The sequence below is a fragment of the Enhydra lutris genome, unplaced genomic scaffold, assembly GCF_002288905.1.
Source record: "Enhydra lutris kenyoni isolate GAN:26980312 unplaced genomic scaffold, ASM228890v2 scaffoldscaffold22, whole genome shotgun sequence".
Classification (NCBI taxonomy): domain Eukaryota; kingdom Metazoa; phylum Chordata; class Mammalia; order Carnivora; family Mustelidae; genus Enhydra; species Enhydra lutris.
This window is the reverse complement of record NW_019154106.1, coordinates 12,103,589-12,116,736: the sequence shown is the minus strand read 5'-3', so window position 1 is coordinate 12,116,736 and position 13,148 is coordinate 12,103,589.

The following is a 13,148-nucleotide window of genomic DNA, read 5'->3' as shown; positions in this document are numbered from 1 at the left end:
TACTGTTATGCTGAAAAAATAAAAAATTAAAAAAAATAAAATTAAAAAAAAAAAAGATTTGGGTCTCTACCACCCATATCTTCAACTAGTCTCTTAACCTCTCTGGGTGGCTTCCCCCAGCTGACAAAAACGTTGTATCAGGTAACCAAGAATTTTTCATGCTCTTCCTCAACTCTGTGGTTATTATCCTTGCTCTGTTCTATGAAAATACAGTTACAAATCTTCTTTTTGGGGCCAAATACAAGGAGAAAAATCACATTTTGGGGCCAAATACAAGGAGAAAGGTTCAGGCATTATTTCTATCTATGTGTTTTCCTCTGGGTGCTGGTTGCAGGTCCAGGCGATGATGACAGAAGCAGCATCACATAGTGGCTCAGAGGGAGGATGATTGGGCTAAATCAACAAGGTTGAGATCCTGACTATACCACTTCCCTACTAGATGTCCTAGGACAAATTATTTCCTCTTCCCATGCTTCTGTTCTTGTATCTAGAAAGAGGAGTAAATATGGCACTCACTCTTCAGGGTTTTGAGGAAATATTAAGTTCTTCCCCTGCTCTGCCATAAGTGAGTCCGTGTGTCCTCTCTTTTTGAAGAGGTGCCCTTCCTTAATTGGAATTCAGGGTGGTGTGTTGCCTTGTGTCTGCAGATCCTTAATGAGTTCCAGAAGATATATGATTTGTAGTTTATCCATCATTTTCTTATCATCAGTGTGGGAGCTATGCTTTTTTTTTTTTTTTAGATTTTATTTATTTGAGAGAGAGAAAGACAGAGAGGATGAGGGGTGAGGGTCAGAGGGAGAAGCAGACTCCCTGCTGAGCAGGAAGCCCAATATGGAACGTGTTCCTGGGACTCCAGGATCATGACCTGAGCTGAAGACAGTCACTTAACAAACTGAGCCACCAGGCACCCAAGAACAATGCTTTTTTCCCAGCTTTCAAAACCCTACAAATAAGCAGAAATGAAATTATGTCTTTTCTTCATTTAGATATACATAATTATAATGGCTTAGACAATAATTGCTTAAAGAAGTTCCTGATACATGATAAGCATATGTAAATATTTTATTAAATAAAGAAAGAGTAATTGAATACAATGAATTAGGCATGTACAGATAGTTAGTGGAGATAATTCTTTTCTGGTGCTCTAGGTTTAGTCCTTTTCCATTGAAGCTCATATTTATGAAATGACAGAGAGAAAAATTTTTTTTAAATTTCCCGTGTTGTTCTACTGAAGAAATGTGTGTACCTCTCCTTCAAAAAACTCTTACTGAATCACTTAATTCACTAAATCCACAAAACCCATTTTGACTTTTCTAGTGAGTTTATCCTGTACTCCTGTGTATACATTTTCACATCACCGTGTTAGATGAAGCTTGCCTCAGTCTGGAACTCCTGCTCCCCCCAAATAAACACATGATAAAATGTTACCAAAATATGGTCAGTCAGCTGATTGCCAGCATATGATTGGTCACAGAAGAAAGGGATCAGGGCAAATCACTTCTGTCTTTACAAGAGCTGATTTTGGAGTGGAAGATAGATGTTTCTGTTGGACAAGCCAGAGACCTTGGAAGTTAAAGCAGATGAGACAAAACCAGGCTTACTTTTTCAAAACGTCCCAAACCATTTTCCTTCCCATGATGGAGATAGAGAGTTCTAAACTATGAAAGTCAGAAAGATTTTCTGAAGCCCATATTTCTTGAACACTTGTTGAAGGAAGTGGCCGTACTTAGTATCTGAGAGAAAAAGCTTGTCACTTGGTACTTTTCAGGCTGATGGTGTGGGAACAGGGCAAATTCTCTCTTGTCCTGATTTGGCCTCCAGTCTTAAGCAGGACCTCCATGCCTGAGAGGGGCTCTTCCCCAGCATGCCTGTCCCTCCTCCTCATGGCAGGGAACCGTAGCCTCATCTTTATGGCAGAAATTGCATGGAAGAGTATTTCCTACCATTCCCCCTGTGGTAGCATAGATTTACTAATGTGGAAATAGGATCCTGAGCTCAGGACAATTTCCTGTCCCTCTCCAGGAGTTGTGTGCTTTTATTTGTTTTACTTTCCTCCAGCAACAGTGCCTTGAAGTTGGAAGGCGTTATTACTGCTCTTCCAGCAGTTTAAGAGTTTTGGAGAAGAGAGCCCAGATAAGGGTTGCATTGCATGCCTTTCCCACAGAGACATTCCCTGCAAAATCAAGGAAGGCACTTTCCGGTCTTCAGTCTGTCCCCAGTCTTTCATGTCAACACCTGGGGAAGGCCCATGGAGAAGAATCTGTAGGTGGATAGGACTCTTGTATCTGGAGCTCCAGGGGCTTCCTACTGTCACACTAACTCACATTCAATCTTCAGCAATTTAATAAAATTCTAACTAATTTCTTACTTGTTGGTATGGAAGCCACCTTGTTCTTCTTGTGCTCTGCCACAGGTAAGACAGTCTGTGTGTCATTTCTTTTCTCTCTTGGTTTTCAGCCTACTCAGTTGTCCTGTGCCCTCAGTTCTCTAGTGAGTTCCAAAAAATTATGATTTTGTAGTTTTTAATCCAGCTTTTCCTCATCATTAGGGTGAAACCAGTGCTCTTTAAATCCCAGTCAAAAGCCTAATTGAGGTTATCTTTTCTTAATTTACATATGTGTTGTTCTGCCTTACTTTTGGTATCAATCTAGAAACTACATGAAGGGTTGGCGATAGCAAAAAATAAAAAATCCAAAGCTATTTAATTACTTGTAACTAGTTGGACCATAAAGTTTTAACTGATTCTTTCAGTGGGGGGTGTGTGTTATGGTCGTAGTTATTTATTTTGGCAGCTAAATTAAAGGATAAATATAATATAACCAACCAACATGTCCATCTTCTATGGGTAAGATCCCCTGTTTTCAAGAATCCATTCCACCAAGTATAATGTATACTCTCAGGAAGGTTTTTTTCACTTCAGATCCTTTTTAAAAGATTCTATTTATTTCTTTGACATAGAGAGAGAGAACACAAGCAGGGGAAGAAGCAGGCTAGCGAGGGAGAAGTAGGTTGGAGAGGGAGAAGTGGGCTCCTGCCAAGCAGGGAGCCGGACATGGGGCTCAATCCCAGGACCCTGGGATCATGACCTGAGCTGAAGGCAGACACCCAACTGACTGAGCCACTCAGGTGTCCCTCACTTCAGATTCTTTGTGAGGAGAAGTAGTCCACTAAGAGTACTGGACAGTCAAACGTTTGGAATGGCCCAAGATCCCCAGAGCACAAGAAGTCTTTATCCTTGATTGGCACAGAAAAGCCAGAGTCCCACAGGTGCTAAGATGTCAGACACTTCTCAAGAGAGTGATCAACTTTAGTGGAGCTATCAGTTTATTTTCTCTGGGTTTTGACATGACAGACCATATCAGGTACATCTAAGATATTTCTACCTCCTCTTTCAGGACAAGAACAATTTACTTCACTTAGATGTTGCTTGTAAAATGTGCATTATTGAAAATGTTGGTGTAATATCCTATTATTTCATCCCTAGCTTTTTCTATATCCAAATGTCCAAATTCTTATTTCTTTTTCAGGAATTATTATTCATGGTTTCAAATGTTGAGTCTCTTTGTTATTTGACTTTTAGTATCTATAAAAAGAAAATATTATGGAAAATTGACAAGGAGAGGAGCATCTGGATGGCTCAGTAGGTTAAGCAGCTGACTCTTGGTTTTGGCCCACGTTGATATCTCAGGGTTGTGGAACGGAGCTTTGCATAGGGCTCCACACTCAGCATGGAGTCTGCTGGAGATTCTCACTCCCTTTCCCTCTGCCCTTCCTTCTGCTCTTGCCCTCTTTAAATAAATTCATTAGTTAATTAATAAAATCCTAAAAAAAAAAAGAAAATTCACAAAGGGAAATGTCCTTTGAGATTGAACTGATTCATATGATTAAATCAAGTAATGATATTTACATAAGTAGAGTTATAGCAACCCTATCCTAGATATTTATTTATAGTTATTTTATTTTTTAAAGATTTATTTGTTTATTGGAAAGAAAAATAGAGGGAGCATGAGTTGGGGGAGGGGCAGAGGAAGATAATCGTCAAGCAGACTTCTTGAGCACAAAGCTTGACTTGGAGTTTGATCCCACAACCCATGAGATCATGATTGGAGCCAAAACCAAGAGTCAGCCACTTAACCAACTGAACCATCCACATGTCCCTATTTATAGTTATTTTAAGATAATTTTTATTAAAATTTTTTTGGTTTATATTTAAATTCCAGTTATTTGACATACAGTGTAATATTAGTTTCAGATATACACGTTAGTGATTCAGCACTTACATATGACACTCGGTGCTCATCACAAGTCCCCTTCTTAATCCCCATCACCTATTTAACCCATCCCCCACCCTCTCCCCTCTGGTAACCATCAGTTGGTTCTCTATAGCTCAGAGTCTGTTTTTTAGTTTGCCTGTCTCTTTTTCCCCCTATGTTCATTTGTTTTGTTTCTTAAATTCCACATATGAGTAAAATTATATGATATTTGTCTTTCTCTGACTGACTTATTTCAATTAGCGTAATACTTTTTAGCTCCATCCATATTTGCAAATAGCAAAGCTTCCTTCTTTTTTATGGCTGAGTAATATTCCACTGTATATTAGAATATTCTTTTTTGCATATTAGAATATTTTCTTGATCAAAATTCATTTTAGAAGCATCAGTTGGAGGTATGGCTACTAATTGGGTTTTTATAGTTGTTGTATCCCTTAATTCTGTAAATTAATTCTACTAGCAATAGCTTGGGGTATCTAAAATATTGACTGACCCTATCTAGGTCATTAATATTAGTAAGTACAACATACATACTATGAAAAACCATATGAACTGTTCCTCTAAAAATTAAAAATAGAAATACTATATAATCCAGTAGTCCTACTTCTGGGTATATAGTCAAAGGAATTGAAAACAAGATTTTGAATAGCTATTGCATTCCATGTTCACTGCAGCATTATTCACAGTAGCCTAGATATGGGAGAAACCTAAGTATCCACTGACAGGTAAAGAAAATGGATAAAGAATATGTGGCATATACATAAAACAGAATATGATTCAGCCTTAAAAGAGAAGGAAGTCCTGTGTTGATTAAACTTGAAGACATTGTGGTAAATAAAATAAGCCAATCACAAAAAGACAAACACTGCATGAGTCCACACATGAGGTGTCTAAAATAATCAAACTCATAGAAGCAGAAGGTAGAGTGGTGGTTACTGGAGCTGGGAAAATAGAAAAATGATAAGCTGCTGTTGAATGGATATAACATGTCTGTTATGCAAGATGAGAAAGTTCTAGAATTCTGCTGTACAATATTGTGCTTACAAATAACAATAAGGTACAATAATAGACACTTAAATATTTGTGAAGAGCTCATTTTTAACCAGGAATAAATGAATAGGCAAATAAATATTAAAAGTGGGGGACAAAGCCATCAGAGACCAAAACACCCCCGTATTTCATATAAGGAGCAATGATAAGAATTGTTGTTGGCTTCTCATCATTATAATTCAAGTTATAATGCACTGGAACAACATCATAAATACTGCTACAGAAAAAAATTCATATAATTGTATATCCAGTGAAAATATCCTTCAAAAATTTTGGATAGAATAAAGTCATTTTCAGAAAAAATAATCAGTTGTATAACATTACCAGAATCTGTGCTATTTTATGTTTTCAGTCACCAGAAAATCCCAGTGCTGTGATGACAATCACAGATGTCACTTAAAATGCCACCTTAGATGAGCAGAATTTTAGGTCATCTTGCTTCTTGCTTAATGCATCAACCTGGATAATTCTCTATCTTTTTCTACAATTAGTACATCCCCTGTGTCTGTCTTTCCTGATAATTGTATCTATGTTACACTACTTCATTACAGATGTGAGAATTTTGTTGTTGTTTAGCTTTATTGAGACGTGAGAATGTTGTTTTGGAAAATACCATGGAGTGAAAAATATATATGCCAAAAAGTATACATAGAAAGAGCTGTAGATTAGTGTATTTATACATTAATAAGGCACTGTTCTATTCTCAAATAAATGCCTTTTTAAGGGAGACAGAAAAATTTATTACCTTAAAAATGTATTATCTGTCATATTTGATGACAGTGCAAAATTCTTTCTGCTTATTTTCTAAACTCTTAGAATGGTGGATTTTATAACAAGAGACAATAAAGGGTAAAGTCATCCTCTTGAACATTTTTGAAGCTTTATTTATGAAACTGCATAAAACATTAGTGCATAGAAGGCAATGTTATCCTTTGTAAAATTGTATAAGGGCAGCTGGGTGGCTCAGTCATTAAGCGCCTGCCTTCAGCTCAGGTCATGATCCCAGGGTCCTGGGATGGAGCCCCGCATTGGGCTCCCTGTTCAGCAGGGAGACTGCTTCTCCCTATCCCACCACCACCCCTGCTTGTGTCCCCTCTTGCACTGTGTCTCTCTCTGTCAAATAAATAAATACAATCTTAAAAAATAAAATAAAATAAAATTGTATGAAAGTTCCACATTTGGTATAAGAATAATGGCTGGTATTAACTATAAAACTCCTTCTCACAGATAATAGAACATTACATTTGAAGTAGCCCCAAATAATCTTGTCTTAATACAAATAATTCACATGCATGCTATAACTTGAAACAAGTTAATAACATGCCAAATTTTCTTTTATCTTGTCAATTTAGGAAAAAAGTCATATTCAATATTTGTAATTTTAATCTAGTTTATAGAATGTTATGTATGATAAAATTTCACAAATTGGATGCAGTTTTGTAGATTTTTTTTCCTGATTTACCTTAAATTTGATCCATTTCTCCTATATAAACTTCCACAGATATTGCATAATTTTCTTTTTGCATGTGTATTGTTTCTGGATATCAAGATGTTCAGGGACATGACAAAGTACTGAATTCTTTTGCTCTGCCCTCCATGTACACACTCCAAATAAGGATTAATAGAATGCTGCTAGAGAGTAGAATAAATGGCTCTACTAAAACAGTATCAAAATAGTGATTTTGCATATTCTCCTCACTAGCCACATGCAGGACAAGTTAATCAGAAACCAGCAATATAAGCCAGACAGAGGAACACAAATATTGCATTGTATCCCTTTGTATGTGGAAATTTTTAAAAGAACAGGCAGGGGGTGGGGAAGAAGAAATGAAACTCATAGAAGCAGAGAATAGAAAAGTGGTTTTCAGGATCTGGGGGATGGGAGAAATAAGGAGACAATGGTAAAAGGATACAAACTTTCAGCTATCTGATGAGTAAGGTCTGAGGAACTAATGTAAAACATGGTGACTGTAGTTAACAGTATTACATAATTGAAATTTGCTGAGGGAGTAGAACTTATATGTTCACACACACACACACACACACACATACAATAAATATGTGAGGTGATGGGTGTGTTCATTAATTAGATAGTAGTAACCCTTTCACAGTGTATATATCAAGTCACCATTATGTACACTTTAAATATTTAACAACTTGTTTGTCAATTATACCTCAATAAAGCTGGAAAAAAAAAGAAAATTGCAAACCTACAGAAAAATTGCAAGATTTTATAATTAGAACTTATCTATTTTTTTTAATTTATTTATTTGACAGACAGAAATCACAAGTAGGCAGAGAGGCAGGCAGAGAGAGAGGGGGAAGCAGGCTCCCTGCTGAGCAGATAGCCCGAAGCAGGGCTTGATCCCAGAACCCTGGGATCATGACCTGAGCCGAAGGCAGAGGCTTTAACCCACTGAGCCACCCAGGCACCCCAAACTTATCTATTTTTCACCTGGATTTATCAATTACTAACATTTGAACCATTTGCTTTACATACAACTACATATATAATTACTTTTGATTTTTTTTTGCTAATACATTTCATAAACTTTTCCTCTTAAATATTTCAGGGTGTATCTTTTATTTATTTTTAAAGAGATGTTTATTTGACAGAGAGAGAGAGAGCACACACACAAGCAGAGGGAGGGGGAGAAGAAGGGAGCCTCATGTGGGTCTTGACGTGGTGCTCAATGCCAGGACACTGGGATCATGACCTGAGCCGAAGGCAGACACTTAACCAACTGAGCCATCCAGATACCCCTCAGGATGTATCTTTTAGATACAAGGGTGTTTTCTTACATAATACTATGACAAAATCTAGGAAATTTAGGGTTTATATAATACATTAGCAAATACATAATCCATATTCACATTTTTTTAAAGATTTTATTTATTTATTTGACAGACAGAGATCACAAGTAGGCAGAGTGGCAGGCAGAGAGAGAGGAGGAAACAGGATCCCCGCTGAGCAGAGAGCCCGATGCGGGGCTCGATCCCAGGACCCTGAGATCATGACCTGAGCCGAAGGCAGAGGCCTAACCCACTGAGCCACCCAGGCGCCCCTATAAATAACTTTTATATTTTATTTTTTTTCAGTGTTCCAAGATTCATTGTTTATGCACCACACCCAGTGCTCCATGTAATATGTGCCCTCCTTAGTACCCACCACCAGGCTCACCCATTCCCCTCACCCCCCTCCCTTCCAAAACCCTCAGTTTGTTTCTCAGAGTCCACAGTCTCTCATGGTTCCTCTCCCCCTCTGATTCCCCCAATTTACTTTTCCTTTCCTTCTCTTAATGTCCTCCGTGTTATTGCCTATGCTCCATAAGTAAGTGAAACTATATAATTGACTTTCTCTGCTTGACTTATTTCACTCAGCATAATCTCCTCCAGTCCCATCCATGTGGATACAAAAGTTGGGTATTCATCCTTTCTGAAGGAGATGTAATATTCCATTGTATATATGTACCATGTCTTCCTTATCCATTCATCCGTTGAAGGGCATCTTGGTTCTTTCCACAGTTGGTGACCGTGGCCATTGCTGCTATGAACATTGGGGTACAGATGGCCCTTCTTTTCACTACATCTGTATCTTTGGGGTAAATACCCAGTAGTGCAATTGCAGGGTCATAGGGTAGCTCTATTTGTAATTTCTTAAGGAATCTCCACACTGTTTTCCAAAGTGGCTGCACCAACTTGCATTCCCACCAACAGTGTAAGAGGGTTCCCCTTTTTCCACATCCTCTCCAACACTTGTTTCCTGTCTTGTTAATTTTGGCCATTCTAACTGGTGTAAGGTGGTATCTCAATGTGGTTTTGATTTTTTTAAGATTTTATTTATTTGTCAGAGAGAAAGAGAGTGAGAGCACAAGGAGGGGGAGAAGCAGGCAGAGGGAGAAGGAGGCTCCGTGCCGAGCGAGGAGCCCAAGGTGGGACTTGATCCCAGGACTCTGAGATCATGACCTAAGCCAAAGGCAGACGCTTAACCAGCTGAGCCACCTGGCGTCTCTCAATGTGGTTTTGATTTGAATCTCGCTGATGGCTAATGATGATGAACATTTTTTCATATGTCTGTTAGCCATTTGTATGTCTACTTTGGAGAAGTGTCTGTTTATGTCTTCTGCCCATTTTTTGACATGATTATCTGTTTTTTTGAGTGTTGAATTTGAGTATTTCTTTATAGATCTTGGATATCAGCCCTTTGTCTGTAGTTGTCATTTGTGAATATCTTCTCCCATTCCGTTGGTTGCCTCTTTGTTTTGCTGACTTTTGTCACTTTTGGTTCCTTTGCCTTTGGAGACATATCTTGAAAGAAGTTGCTGTGGCTGATGTCAAAGATGTTACTGCCTATGTTCTCCTCTAGGATTTTCATAGAGTCCTGCCTCATATTGAGGTCTTTTATCCATTTCAAGTTTATCTTAAGTGAAATAATAAAATTCACAAGGAGAATAAGTAAAGAATGTCAATAAATGCCAGAAGAGCTGCATTAAGGTGAGGAAAGAAAACCCTGTGGTTTGTGATTTAAATTGGAAAAACCATCATATGCAATAGGAGAATCTTCTTTTTCCTCTCCAGACCATGTCCACCTCCTTTGAATGTGTTCTACAGTGATGGTGAGCAAGACCATCTCCACGAAGACATAGTAGAGCCTAATGACTAATACAGAGGAATAAATTTGTAGATTATATATCTACAGAGGGACTATTATAAGGAAACCATCTTTTTAATAAAGCAGTGCTACATGTCATGGTTAAAGAAAAAAGACTTTGGGACGTCTGGGTGGCTCAGTCAGTTAAGCACCTGCCTTCTGCTCAGGTCATGATCCTAGCTAGGGTCCTGGGATTGTGCCCCACATTGGGCTCCTTGCTCAGCAGAGAGCCTGCTTCTCCCTCTCCTCTGCCTGCTGCTCTGCCTACTTGTGTGCTCTCTCTCTCTCTCTCTCTCTCTGTCAAATAAATAAATAAAATCTTTTTAAAAAGAAAGAAAGAAAGAAAAAAGATTCCGTAAAATTGAGGAAGAACTTAACATTACTTTTAAATAGCCTTGTAAAGTTAGGTAACTTATGAATACAGCATCCATATTCCTCTTGCTGCTGCACACCAGGAGGCAGTGTCTCAATTTCATGCATGACATGTAATCCTTCCTTTCCAGCTGGTATCATGAGGAATCTTTTTCTTTTTCTGAGTATCATGAGGTCCCTATAACTACTTTAGTGACAGTATCCCTCCTCCCTTGATGTCTTAGAGAGGGACCTTAGCTTATACACCTATGGATGTGATGGTTTGTTACTTTGGTGTCTTAAGGAAATAGACTTGTGATCGTCTACAACCTTGGTATGGAGAGCTCTTCCCCTCTTCCTTCTGGCAAATCAGTTATACTAAAAAGTCTTACATTCTGAGTCTTGTGTTTTCATGCCTTCCCACAACAGTATCTTTGGGTATCTGGATTCAGCTAGATAGTAGGTCCAGAAAAAGGATATAAAGCATAATCTTTTCTATAATTGTTGCAGGCATCATAAATGAGAAAAAGAAGGAAGAAAGAAAATTTGAGCCCCCAGCTCGGTTCTCAGAGGTTTCTAATATTTAAGGACAGGCTAGGACACATTCCCTCTCATTGTGGAACCTCTAGCCAGCTCTAACATTTGATAATAAGACTGAGATTGCTGAAATGGTTAATGTTGATGTTAATTTCAGGGACCTTGGGATGCCTTAAAAATAGCTCAAGATGAGAAATACAACAACTGTACTATTGCTGGGTGGTGGAGACGGAGGATGTGATTGGAACCACAGAGGACAAAAAGGTAGGTGGCACTCTGGAGAAAATGGTACTTCAAGGAGAATTTCAAATAACTCTGGTGAGTGTCCTTCCCAGCCATTTCTTGGAATGCAAAGGTTTACATTTTTCTATGTTATTACATATACTAGCTGAAAATATTCTTTCCTTTGCTATAAAACAATTCTGCTTTCAATAGTCAGCATGTTTAATGGGGATCATGAAAAGGGGTAATTTGTGTCTGCCTAGCAATCCAACTGGTGTCCATACTGGGACTCTAGCCAATAAAAATGTATATTTCTTTTTCCAGCCACTGACATTTCCAACACAAGGACTACTGGATATACCTGTATACATGGTAGATGCTAGATTGGTACCCAATTATTTTGAATCCAATTTGCAAATTGTACTCTGGACCTCTTATAGCTTGGTCCCACCCAATTTGCTAACCATTCTCTACCTGCCCCATCCCCCGCCTTGTAATAATAATCATCGGTCCATATCGCACCTATCCTGGTGCTTAATACCAAAAATTACAACTTATGTTTTTGGAGTGCTTAATGTGTGCCAGACAATTTCCCAAGTTCTTTGTTTATATTTTCTCATTCATTTGATTTGTGCAATAAACCTATAATTTAGGAACTGTCACTTTCCCTCATTTTAGAGATGAGAATTTTGTGACACAGATATCTTATTTTCTAAAAGATTTTATTTATTTATTTGACAGAGAGAGAGAGATCACAAGTAGGCAGAATGGCAGGCAGAGAGATGGGGGAAGCAGGCTCCCTGGGGAGCAGAGAGCCCGATGTGGGGCTCGATCCCAGGACCCTGAGATCAGGACCTGAGCCAAAGGCAGAGGCTTAACCCACTGAGCCACCCAGGCACCCCGACACAGAGATCTTAAATAAGTTCCCCCACTAAATAAAACTGACAAAAGGCAGATCTGGGATTGTCATTCAGAGAGTCCAGCTCCACAGTATGTTCTTCTAATCACTACATTACACTGCCCCACCCCCAGTGTTTATATAATATTATTGAATTTTATATTAATAGGTGATTTCTATAATGTAAGCTCCTCAAAGGATCTATGTTTCATTCAGTGTGTGTCCAAATTCCTAGAATAGTCACTGGCACACAGTAGGTGGTCAGTATCTATTGCTGTTGTTGAAATGAGAAAACTGTGGAGAATTTGACACATCTGTTTTGTGCTATTACCATGTAGAAAGGGTGTGAGAAAATCATATGAAAGGGCAGGAGAATCTTTGCTCATTTTGACATCACTACTTCTAATCCCTGGAATTTCCCTCAAGAAAATTAAAAAAAAAAGATAGGAATAAAACAAAGAAAGAAAGAAAAGGAACTTTAGTATTTCATATTAAGTAAAGGTGTGTAAATGTGGTATATTAGTATAATTGAATATTTGTCACTTGATATATACTGATCTTTTTATATATTGATCTTTAAATACACACACATATATATAGAGATAGCTATAAACATATTCACAAATATATGTATATCTGTATATATATATTCATCCATGTATCTATCAACCTATGGACAGAGTGTGTGTCCCCACTATCCCCTCTCAATGTCTTCCAACTGATGGACCCTCTAGTTTAACTTTCACAATCAAACACAAAATTTTTTTTATAGCAGGGTGATTATCAGGATGGAAATTGGCTGATTTCAATAACACTGTTCTCACTTTGTTGGGGTTTCTCTGAGGAAAAATACTACCACTAGTTAGTCTTTCTCTTAAGAACTCTCTGAGGATCATATATACCTGATGTCATATATTCATGTGAATAATATGTTAACATGATTATTAAACACAGATCAAAGAGTTACTGGTGAAAGAATCACTTCACATGACCTACTGAAGACACAGGACACACTTTGGTCATTAAAATAAAAGGGGGTCAGGAGTGATGTCACCAAGATGGTGAGATGGGATGCTCTTGACTTTCTCTCTTCCCAGGGACACACTCAGAGAGGGCAGTTACCTTTGAGAGAAATCCAAAAACTTGCAGAACAACTTCTATGCTTTAG